This window comes from Schistocerca nitens, chromosome 4 (genome assembly GCF_023898315.1).
Source record: "Schistocerca nitens isolate TAMUIC-IGC-003100 chromosome 4, iqSchNite1.1, whole genome shotgun sequence".
Classification (NCBI taxonomy): Eukaryota; Metazoa; Arthropoda; class Insecta; order Orthoptera; family Acrididae; genus Schistocerca; species Schistocerca nitens.
In genome coordinates, this window is record NC_064617.1 from 774,010,110 (window position 1) to 774,022,947 (window position 12,838).

Consider the following 12,838-nt stretch of genomic DNA (forward strand, 5'->3'; position numbering starts at 1 on the left):
GAGTTAGATGTATGGAGAATCACTTGCGATCATTCACACAGCAGTATCATCCACATAGCCCTCATGTCCCTGGCTGGCCAAATTAGTGTAACATTGACGACATGACGATGACAGAAGTCCGGTAGCAGGTCGTAAAATTATAAAAGTCTGCCCCAAAGGAAGGTTTCATCACATCTGCCAAAATAAATTCCACTCATACTTTCTGTGGGCCTAAGCTTTGCGACAATGTCGTGCGACCGTATTTCTGGATGGTAGAATGATAGGTGGCAAAGGGACGACAGTCTTCACCAGTGCGGTGAAGCAAATGGGAAAATGGATATGTTGGTACGTTGGCTCCTGTATCCACTAAGAATTGCAGTCCCATATAGAACTCAATGACAGTCAACAGTTGATTTTTGGAAAGCCAGCCAGTTTCATTACTTCATTTCACATCACACACAGAGGACTGCATTTCTGTGCTTTGCAGCGAAGCTGTCTGTGGTAGCAGCAATGTTTCATGGCGGATGGCAATTGGCTGTGTTTCTTCTGAAAACGGTGGAATGCTGACCGTGTTTGCAGAGCAGCAGCTTGTGGCAATTTGTGCCTGTAATGATGCAATAGTATTATCCAACTGTGATTCATGTGTGGATGGGTGCATTTCTGCAATGGAGTCTGCAGTTTGTGCAGTTGCACCAAGATCACTGGTGCGCACTGTCTCTTCTGCGAGTCAGGTGGGAGGCATGAAAACCAGATGTTTCATAGCGTATCCTCGTCGACAGCTGTACTTGCTAGAGTCTGTAGCCGGCACAAGAGTGGTGGGAGGCATGACAACCAGATGTTTCATATCATAGCCTTGTTGACAACTGTACTTGGTGGAGTCTGTACCTGGCACAATGCTTACAAGGGAATGTGGTCACCTTACTCTTCAATCTGCCGTAATTTCTCTAGATGCATTGCTTCGGACTGCGACAGGTGAATCATGGTGCTTAGTGGTGACACCAGAGTGTCCTGCACTTCCATAGCGATGTCTTTTAACACTGTGGCAGTGTAACTGTATTTGGTTTCATCATGGTGACATTGACTAGCACAAACTGTCTCTTGAGCTGTGTAAACCACAACCTTTGGTTTTCCCGCCATAATGTTGGTGATTTGATAGTGATCCTGTTAACCAGTGTGCTCGGAGGCACATCCAGCATTGCGAAACCATGATTCAGTATGCAGATGGGATGGCTGATTCAGTTGATTCGTTCTTGGACATTCAAAGCGTAACCATACAAAACATTGAGCAACTGTGGTGATCATGTCAGGATCATCAAAATGTTGTTGTTTGCAGTAAATCTGCTGTATTTGAACATTTAATAACACAGTGTGAAAAAGTAAAAACAGTTTGAGAATGCAATGTGAGAATCGGTGCAAGGGATTATTGAAACAATATTTTGTTCTAATGATCTCAGTGTTAACAGAGTGCAAAAGTTACTTTTCTTCTTTGTCATTATTTGCATGCTGCTAGTCTGAACAAAATACACAATTTGGCAAGTGAAGTAATATATGATCATGTAAAAATTGCTTAATTTTTTTAATGGAAAACACAATATAGAACGGAATTCAGCTTTTATTTTCAAATGTTAAGTTGTGAGAGTTTAGGAGCTAACGTTATACATTATAAGTTGTCCTCTTGCCATTGTTCCAAAAAATAAACCTTTTCTGCCTGTTAATGTTTGGATCCTTGTCATACCTTTTATCTGTGACTTGATCTATTTGATTAGCATATCCCCCCCCCCCTTCCCCAACGGCCTTGCTGCTTTGGTAACATCATTTCCCATCAGATCACCGAAGTTAAGCACTGTCATGCTTGGCTAGTGCTTGGATCGATCACCGTCAGAGTTTGCTGAATGCTGTTTGCAAGCGGAGCGTAGTCAGCCTTTGAGGAGCTGCTTGATTGAGGAGTAGCGACACTGGTCACAAAAACTGACAATGACTGGGGGAGTGATGTGCTGACCAAATGCCCCTCCATATCTGCATCCAATGATGCCTGAGGGCTGAGAGGATGGAATGACAGTCAGTTGACACCGTTGGGCCTTCAAGGCCTGTTCGGGTGTTGTTCATTTTTGTTTGTTAATTTTGTTTACACATACAGCATTACTACCTTTTTTTTTTAAGCTCATTAGTGATTTAGGTTTGAGTTGGTTACTGTGTGTAGTGCCACATTTAAATGCCAGCCAATGCTGGATTTTAGAACAATTTTGATGTGATATATTGTACGTGCCAGTGCAACCAGTCTATATTGAATGGTGACATAAGTTGTCATGAGAATCAATATATGTCATTACTTATCTGGACTAGGTGTGATTTGATATAATATGGATTTACGAAAATCCAGTTACTCTATATTTATGTAGTATACTCACGGTTAATTACAGATAAAGTATGTAAGTGTCTTTTGTTTCAAACTTCTGTGGTATCTGTGAGCAGCACAGGGCATAGAGATTTCACTAACATCATTTCAACTGAAGTTGTTTCTACCTGACATTTTAGGTAAATGGTTAAACCAGACGAATAATACTTCTGGTGTTTCATTTCGTGCTTTCTTTATTGTATCATGCAAACTGCCTTTAGTTGTCATTTTGAAGTAGTGGCCTTCAGTATCTTTTTGGTTTTTCTTCCAGTCTGACAAAGGTGATGTCACTAAAACATATTCTGCTGCTGCTGTATTTTTCAGTGGTTCTTAGTCTATTGTGTGTAGTGCTTCTGGGTAAAGTAAACTTGAATATGTTATTGTTGTATGCTAGACTCTTTGCCAATCCAGCCATTCCTCGCACATATTTGTGCCAAATTAGTGGAAGTATTGGAGTTTTTCATGAACTAAATGATTTTCACCAATGCCTGTCAGCTGCCACATACCGTGTAATTTTTTCCAGTTTGATAGCCATCCCTCGCTAGCTGCAGACAATTTCCTACTTCCAAGTTTTTTGTTAAATGCAACTACTTTTTCCATTATTATTGAACCACTGACTCGAGCTCCTTTCCTGCATTATTGGAGCAACCACCTGTTAAACAGCTACAACAGAAAGTTATGCAAACAATTAAAAATTTTCTGCATGTAGTAAGTAGTTTCTCGTCAGACATTGTATTCAGCAGCAATGGCTTTCTGTGAAGAACCTTGATTCGACTTACCTGCAAGTTTGAGTTTCTGCTTGAGATATAGTGTAACATGTTTCCTTTAAGAAGAGGTGACACTGAACTGTGAAGCCAAATGAAACTTCCTAGCTGATTAAAACTATGTGCCAAACCAAGAGTCAAACTATGGACCTTTGCGTTTTGTGGGCAAGTGCTCTGCTGACTGAGCTACCTTCACACGACTCATCCTCACAGCTTTTTTAAGGTAGGAGACGATGTACTGGTGGAACTAAAGCTGTGGGGACAAGTTGAGTTGTGAGTCATGCTTGGATAGGTGATGGTGCAGCACTTGCCTAAGAAAGGCAAAGGTCCAGAGTAAGTCTCCACCCAGCACGTAGCTTTAATCTGCCAGGATGGTTTAACATCGTAATTAACTAACTATATTGTTGCAGAGGATAATATATTGTTGTGTGTGTCATTTCTGCATGAGTGACTAGATGCCAGATGGGGGTCAGATTACTGAAAGGCCAGATTTCTGAGAGCCAGGTTAGAGTTTACTAACGGCCAGATTAGTGAAAGTTTAGTGTAATTTAATAGAATGGAAATTCTGCTACAAACTATTTAGAGATTTTATGTAAGTACTTTATTATGTTTGTTTTCTGTTCAAATGAAGAGCGCATTTTTTTTTTAAATTATTTTTCAGATAGGAAAGCACACAGAAATGGCATTAAGAAACCAAAGAGATACCGCCATGAATCGACATTGGGTGTAAGTATAGTGTTCCCTTTTTGTACTGAGGAACACAATGCCTTAATTCTCATTTGCCTAAAATTTGATGGTAATGTTCATATAATAGTCTCTGTGTGATGAATTGAAAGTCAGTTTGTGCTCTGTGAGAAAATAATAGCAACATTTCTGATAACATTATGGACTAACTTGATCAGTTTTAGTATCTTTTGTCTCAGTACTAAAAGTAATTTGCATTGCTCAAGAATGCATTTTAATTTTTGAAGTTGGGAAAACCTAGATTGCATTCCACTTTTATTTTCAAACAATCTGATGATTGGACTGATGATTGGAAACTCCGCATTTTAAACATTGTCATTACAAACAATGTAAAGAAGAAATAAATGACTTCATTGTTCATAAAGTAGATAATACTTATTTAATATGAAAGAAAGTAAAGATAATTGGATACTTCCTTGTCTGTTCATCATTGTCTTCATGTATTAGTGTCCAGTTTCTGAACATTTTCCTGTTATATCAGGACTTGGAATGGGATGCAAACAACTTTGTTCTGTAACATAGGGAGATGCATAGCAACAAAACTCATACACAAGGCATGTGGCATCAATTCAGAGGAACTTGCACCCTGGCTGATAACTCACCAACTTTAATGTTTTAATAGTATGAGAAGATACTGCACCTAATTTGCCTCGTGTTGTATCTGAGTCAGTGTACTCCTCCCCACTGCTATACAACTGCCCACTTTTTTTACTCTTTGGTCTTTGTATTGTTTTTGAGCTGTCATCTTAGTTGTGATTATTTCACTTTTTGTGATCAGTAAGTAGGTGTTCTGCCTACTAAGTTATTTTTGTTTGTTATTCATGTGTTAAGTGTTAACATTATTTTGACAAATACACTGCTGGCCATCCAAAATTTCCACCAAGAAGGACCGGAGATACCACAGCTAAATTGATTTGGGAGATAACACTTTGTACAAAGATCACATTGAAAATACAGTCCCATGTGAAGAAGGAAGATGATGAAATCAGTATTGAGTGTTCCTGCAATTGCAGGTTATAAACACTGCTACATGCCACAGCATTGAACCACAGTGGTTCTGGATGTGTTGTTGAGGTATAGCAGTCCATGCTGCTTCCAAATATTGTCATAGTTGATCTAGTGTAGCAGCAGTTGGTGTAACCTGGGTCAGTCTTTCTGCAATCATCGACCAAATGTTTTCGATAGGTGAGAGATTGGGAGAACAGGGAGGCCAATGCAGCAGTGCAGTCCAATGGATGACAAAGAAGTCTTCAACATTGTGTGCCACATGTTGTTGCGTGTTATCGTGGTGCTATGTGGCCGTAGCCAAGCTCTGAAGGTATGACAGGACAACAGTGTCTGACACTTTAGAGGTGTAATGCTGGCTGGCTAGTGGATCAGCATTGCATACTATGGTGCTGTGGTAGTGGAAACCAATACCAACCCAAATCATAATTGTGGTTGCAGGACCAGTATGGCAATAGATAAGGCAACAGCTCCAACAGTCTCTTATCACAGTTTTTCCATACTCTAATCCAACCATTGTGATGTTGCAGGCAGACTCGAGATTCACTGGAAAAGACAATGTTGTTCCGTTATGTTGTCCTTATCCATCGTCTATCGCACCATAGCCAGTGCAAACACTGTGGCATTGGCTCAGTAACAACAGAAATGGCAACCTAGTGAACAGGTCACTCTGCTGTCTGCTGCAAACAATATTGAATGGTGTGCATGGATGCTACTTGTGGAACAGACCGAATTTGTTGTTTGTGACGTGACAGAGAGATCCATTGCTGCCTTGCACACAGTATGCCTGCCATCACATATAGTGGTGCAATTAGGTTGGTGCAGTCGGTTGGTCCCGTCAGTCCATCGTTCTCACCTGCGACCTGCCATTACAGACCCGCATCACAGTTGCTTGGTTCTGCCCAACACAATCATTGATTTCTCTGAAGGTCAATCCACAGTCTCTGTAGGCAACTATTCTTCCAAAGTCCATCCTTAAACTTGTTTGAAAGATGCTCACTGTCTTCTGTGAGGCACACTGAAACTACTTACGCAAAACAACCACATGACAGAACAATTCCACTTTGTGTAGCACTTGTAGGTGGTGCTACTTTCACTTGTAAATGTTCACCTGTGCTGAAATGCTAATTATACACATCTCTTGTCACCACAAACGCATGTTGCAGATTTCACCTGCTTTGGATGCTTCCTTAAGTGTTTTGCATTTTGAGTGGCTAGCAGTTTGTATTATACCAATGCACTGCCTTTGACTCCAGTGATGTTTCAGCCACACGGAAATGAAACTGACAGTTGTGTGTGCTGAATCAGAGCTGTCAGCCGTAAGTCAATGATGTGAAGCAAGTTTTATTAATGAGAATATGTGATGACAGTTTTGATCCTTAGATAGTGTCCCGTATCCTTAAGTCACATTGAAACCTTGCATAATGGAAGGTGATTAGTGGTATTTAGTGAAGAAAGAACAAAGTTAACATTTGTTATTGAAGTGTGAAGTGCACCATAAAGAACAAACAAAAATTCAAAACATTTCTGTCCATTGGTCATAACATTGTTTATAGTGATAAATCTGTGTATTCCAAATTTGTCAATTGTTTATGCCACACTGTAAAAAGAAACTAATAGTTTTTGTGACACCGCGTCACTTAGGTGAGAATTAGGGGTCCAAAGGGAAGGGAGCATTTGAGGCTGGGAATCTCCTTTCTACAATTTTCTTTAACCTTTAAGAAAGTTAAAAAGCAAAATATGTTTCAGGATGCAAAGATTGTTCATACCATCTGTAGCTGCAGACTTCATGAGAAAATTTGGACAATATTTAGAAACAAAAGATGGAACCCTACTGTCCAAGATATGTTTTCTTTGCAGCAGCTGGGTTCATTATGCTATGAAAAGTATATGTGGCGTAACTGCTCTTGAACACACTACATAAAGTTTGAATATCTCAACATGTAATATACATCTTTAGACCATTTTTTAGGAAGACAGTGCTTGAAGATGAGCTCTTTGTAGAGCAGTTCCTTTGCAACTGGTTTCCTATATAAAATTATTCAGTTTGATGATGTGTTTTACTTAAGGAAGAATGTATACCATATTTTAAGGCGCACCTTTTTCTTCAAAAAATAAGTCTCCAAAATTCAGGTGCATCTGTACCCGAAATTAATATGAAAATGTCCAGAGTCTAATTTAAAGTCACTGCCAGTCTTAAAAAGCCATATATTTGATGCTGTTGGAAACCTCTATGTGGCAACATTGGTTTGAACTGGGAGCAGCAGTGTACCTGTGCAACAAATGTGAGTTACGGGGATTCACAAGCTTGCTAACTCTTTCTTCCACCCCACCATCAGAAACCCAGAACACTTTCTAGCCTATGATGTGTCATTGCAGTCTACGGTGCAAGTGAATTTGAATAGAAAGCGGTTTGTGTTATTGGTAACATTACAATATTTTTGTTTGTAGCTAGTTTTGTAGTAGTAGTAGTAGTAGGCTTCTAAGGGACTCGAAGTTCCTGTGCCGATCTCACATAATTCCTCCAGATGCTGCTGTCCTGTGCTGCCTCTTGCTAATTATTTATTCCCAATCTTTCGCATATGCAATCAATTTCATCCTGCCAAGTACTCCTGGGTCTCCCCCTTGGTCTTTTGCCATATGGCTTCTCCCTGAATATTCTTAACACAGTTTGGTCTTTTATTCTCATCAGATGTCCAACCCATTGCAGTCTTCTAGCATTTATTATGTTTACTATCGTTGGTTGTTGTGTTAGCTCGTGGATTTCTATGTTGTGTCTTCTCTTCCAGCATTGTGATTCATTGTCATAATATGGACCAAAGATTTTTCTATAAACTTTTATTCTCAAATACTTGTAAATGGTGGTGTTCTGTTTTTTCGTTACGCTGCACATTTTTGCCCCATAGATTAGAACTGGTCTGATGATTGCATTATGTAACTTTGCTTTCCTAGTCAGTAGTTTGGACCCTAAGGAAAAAAATAAAAGGTGTGGGTTATAAACTGAAAGTAATAGCATATGCAGGACAACATGGAAACAGAGGAGCTGAGCAGGATTTCTGCCCTTCACCAACAGAAACGCCATTTGGGATTGGCAGGCTAGTAATGAAGAACTGAAAAAAATGAGAGAAACTAAATGTGCAAATGGAGGACTGAATTCAAAGTGGCCAAAACTTGATGATGTATTGAAATGGATTCAAAGACACTGTCAAAATGGCCTTGGAATTAATACAGAAATGATTAAAATGCACACTTGTAAGCTAGCGCTACATTAAGGGTGGAGTTGGTTGGTGTTGCAGGTTTATGATGTGTCAGTGACTTAGCATGTAGAGTGAAACAGAAATTCTGAGAAAATGCCACAAGGTTATGAAGAGAGAACATTATCTTCCATTGCTTTCTTATTCTACATCGAAAGAAAACTAGCATGGAACAAAGCCAAATAACAAATATGGATGAAACCCCTCTAATATGTGATGTGCTAAGTAACAGAACTGTTGCCGTGAAAGGTGCTAAAACTGTAATCATAAAAACAAGTGGACATGAAAAAATGCACTGCACTATTGTGCTGTCCTTTCAAGTTGTGCTGATGGTACTAAACTTAATCCAATTGTCATTTTCAAGTGCAAAACAATGCCAAAACCTTCTGAAATACTGTTAGGTGGTGGTGTTCACATATGTGAGGAGTATTGGATGGAGGAGGCTGGCATGAAATTATGGATTAACAGAATGTGGGACTATGGGAAAGATGCTTTATTGAAGAAGAGTGCTTGTGTTGTGCTAGATCATCTTAGTAGTCATTTGAAAAATTCTGTGAAAAAGAAATTGAGACAGGGAAATAGAGAGCTTGCTATTATTTTGGGAGGACTTATTTCATAATTGCAACCTCTTGATGTATTGATAAATAAACCATTTAAAGTATATATGGGAGAGGAATGAAACAAATGGATGGTGGATGAAACCAATAAGAATTCATGCCAAAGGGAGCTTTAAAACGGCCTACAAACAAACGAGTGTGTCAGTGAATAACACAGTCGTAGTCTATAGTGAGAGAAGACATTATTGTTAAGTGCGCAATAAGTAATGCTCTCGATGGTAGTAAAAACCATCTTGTCTGTGAAGAGGGCAAAGATTACGACGAGGAGGAGGAAGGTGGTGGTGGTGGTGGTGGTGGTGGTGGTGGTGGTGGTGATACAGATGACAGTTTTCAGGTATTTTAAAGGTCAGTTTGGTCTGACTTTGCAGTCTAATAATAACAAATGTAAAAGTGTTATTTTTTTAAAATGCTTAAAAATTAAAGTGTGTGTAAAATATGGTATGTCTACCCTCAAAAAGTGAAGAAATGAACTAATAAGGGTGGACAGGGTAGCAAGGTAAAGATCAGAGAGAGCAAAGTCAAAAATTGTGGGAATGGATAAAGAAATTTTTTAGAAATCAATAAACAAACAATGAGAATGACCTGAATAACTTCGAATTTATCAATGTGTCCTCCTGGTGAATCAAATTTGAAAATGTATTCCTTGATAATGGTGCAGTCTTTGTCAAGGCTGGGTTTTTCAAGGAGGCAGCAAAAAAGAATTCAACAGCACCTTTCACTTTAGACATATTGTTGTGGTCTTCAGTCCTGAGACTGGTTTGATGCAGCTCTCCATGCTAATCTATCCTGTGCAAGCTCCTTCATCTCCCAGTACCTACTGCAACCTACATCCTTCTGAATCTGCTTAGTGTATTCATCTCTTGGTCTCCCTCTACGATTTTTACCCTCCACGCTGCCCTCCAATGCTAAATTTGTGATCCCTTGATGCCTCAGGACATGTCCTACCAACCGATCCCTTCTTCTAGTCAAGTTGTGCCACAAACTTCTCTTCTCCCCAATCCTATTCAATATCTCCTCATTAGTTACGTGATCTAAACACCTAATCTTCAACGTTCTTCTGTAGCACCACATTTCGAAAGCTTCTATTCTCTTCTTGTCCAAACTATTTATTGTCCATGTTTCACTTCCATACATGGCTACACTCCATACAAATACTTTCAGAAACGACTTCCTGGCACTTAAATCTATACTCGGATGTTAACAAATTTCTCTTCTTCAGAAACGCTTTCCTTGACATTGCCAGTCTACATTTTATATCCTCTCTACTTCGATCATCATCAGTTATTTTGCTCCCCAAATAGCAAAACTCCTTTACTACTTTAAGTGTCTCAGTGTCTCATTTCCTAATCTAGTTCCCTCAGCATCACCCGACTTAATTCGACTACATTCCATATTCTCGTTTTGCTTTTGTTGATGTTCATCTTATATCCTCCTCTCAAGATACCGTCCATTCTGTTCAACTGCTCTTCCAAATCCTTTCTGTCTCTGACAGAATTACAATGTCATCGGCAAACCTCATAGTTTTTATTTCTTCTCCCTGGATTTTAATACCTACTCCGAATTTCTCTTTTGTTTCCTTTACTGCTTGCTCAATATACAGATTGAATAACACCGGGGAGAGGCTACAACCCTGTCTCACTCCTTTCCCAACCACTGCTTCCCTTTCATGCCCCTCGACTCTTATAACTGCCATCTGGTTTCTGTACAAATTGTAAATAGCCTTTCGCTCCCTGTATTTTACCCCTGCCACCTTTAAAATTTGAAAGAGAGTATTCCAGTCAACATTGTCAAAAGCTTTCTCTAAGTCTACAAATGCTAGAAACGTAGGTTTGCCTTTCCTTAATCTTTCTTCTAAGATAAGTCGTAAGGTCAGTATTGCCTCACGTGTTCCAACATTTCTACGGAATCCAAACTGATCTTCGCCGAGGTCGGCTTCTACCAGTTTTTCCATTTGTCTGTAAATAATTCGCGTTAGTATTTTGCATCTGTGACTTATTAAACTGATAGTTCGGTAATTTTCACATCTGTCAATACATGCTTTCTTTGGGATTGGAATTATTATATTCTTCTTGAAGTCTGAGGGTATTTCGCCTGTCTCGTACATCTTGCTCACCAGATGGTAGTTTTTTGTCAGGACTGGCTCTTTAGACGTAATACTGTTAAATTTGAGTGGCAGGAACACGCAAAGGAGACCTTGTACAAAATAAACTATTATTTCTGTTTACTTGATATTGGGAGTTGTATGAGTTCTTCTCCTTCTGCATTATTGAAACTTTAAGCTTTTCTTCTTGAAATGAAATGTTGTGATTCACTGAACATGAATCATGTTGTTCATGTGTGATCTGCAGTAGATTCAACTGTTTTGTAGTTCTCACAGTAAGAATGGGCAGTTTCATGGTTGGTTGTTTTGGAATTCTCTTTATTGTTGTGATGCAAATGGAATATGTAACTTTGATGGTGTAGGAACTTGCAGAAAAATGAATCAAAATTCTTCAAACTGCCAATTAATTTCCAACTGCAGATAAGAAAACTGTTTGTTTGGTTCAAGTGGCACACCACTGTTTGAAGGAGGCCAGTTGTGTAGATTAAAGTAGGGCTAAAACTCATGGAAACTAAACAGATTCTCCAACATTAAGGACGATGTCTCATGCTTGTAATCTCAGAATGCCAACAAATTTTCCCTTTTGGCATTTTTCTCAAATGTAGATAATGTCTTTAAATTTGGAGAAGATGAAGTGACCTTTGCCATATATAAATACGGAATATGATTACACTATTATTGAAACAATTGTAGGAGAGGTCAACTACTTTTTATGTGAATTGTTATACAGGCTGTTGAAAAATTAGTCATTAAGTCACTTTAAAATGATTTGTATCTTAAGTTGGTTTTATCGCTTTCTTTTTATAAGTTTCAACTTAAGATCTTCACAGGCATGATGCTAATACATGTGCATTAGAATTAACAAAAGAGATGTTTTGAAAAATTAAATGCATTTTATTAGAACTAAATGCATGCATTTTTTACAGGTGGATGCAAAGTTTTTGAAAAATCAGCGTTTTGCAAAGAAACATAATTTGAAACCAAAACAGCAGCTGAAAAGGGCAGAAGAACGCAAAGCAAAACGAGAAGCTGCTCAGCAGAAATGATTATGTATTGTATTTTTTTACAATAAATTATGTTTAAAGATTTGCTACAGTGTTTTAATTTTTAAATTAAGTGACCAGAATGTGCAGAAGCATTTGCATCTTCGGAGTGATTTATTTCCCACTGGTCAAACCAATCTATTTTTGGCCTTATCTAGTGCGTCTAGACTCAAAGATGCAGTGAAGTGCACCACTATAGTTAAGAATGCTTAATATATCAGACAATCTGGATCCACCCTTCAGCACTAATTTCCATTACTTCCTCCAATGCAGTACTTTATCTTGTCCTTCTTGTGAAACTTGATGTTCTAAGCTTGTCACTTCCTGCCCATTTCTCTTATGGCTCTCTTTACCATCTTGCTCCTGTTCAGCCACACTACTTCCATTTATATTTCTGGTCTGTCACCTCAACTATTGCTGCCTACAGTTTTTGACAACCACCCCTTCCTATCTTTACTACACATGTTGGTCCTCAGTTCTTTTCTATTTCTCTGTAAGTTGTATTTGTTCCTGTTTTCTTCTTCTCGTAACTTTTTGCACATACTTTGCTCTGTCAGCTTTTGCCCAGTTCATATTTACCTTCTTCCTGGCGAGTGTGTTTTTGTGTGCATAGGTGCAAGCACATATAACAATTAAGATCTGTTTCCTACTTAACCTCAAAACCTCAACCACATACATGAAGTGATTAAAAAACAGCAATCAGCACCCAGATACATTCTTTGGAGCCTCAGCCCAGAAAACTTCAGAAAGAACTAGACATCATCACACACATAGCAACAAACAGTAATCTAGTCACAAAGTTAAACAAAAATTAAAGAACAAAATAATGACACAAAGAATACATGAAAACAAGAAACTTGATTCAAGATGGCACACAATAATGTACAAACGCAAACTCTCAAATAAAACAACAAATATTGTCAAAAGACAAGGACT

General features: G+C 38.6%; 1 long non-coding RNA gene across 1 annotated transcript in view; it reads left to right on the forward strand.

Annotated features, from left to right (window-relative positions):
- Nucleotides 1-11,948, forward strand: part of LOC126253120 (uncharacterized) — a 33,555-nt gene extending 21,607 nt beyond the window's left edge. Inside the window, exon 3 of the long non-coding RNA XR_007545905.1 lies at nt 11,786-11,948. This is a non-coding gene — a long non-coding RNA (uncharacterized LOC126253120). The remainder of the gene's footprint in view (nt 1-11,785) is intronic.
- The last annotated feature ends 890 nt before the right edge of the window (nt 11,949-12,838 follow it).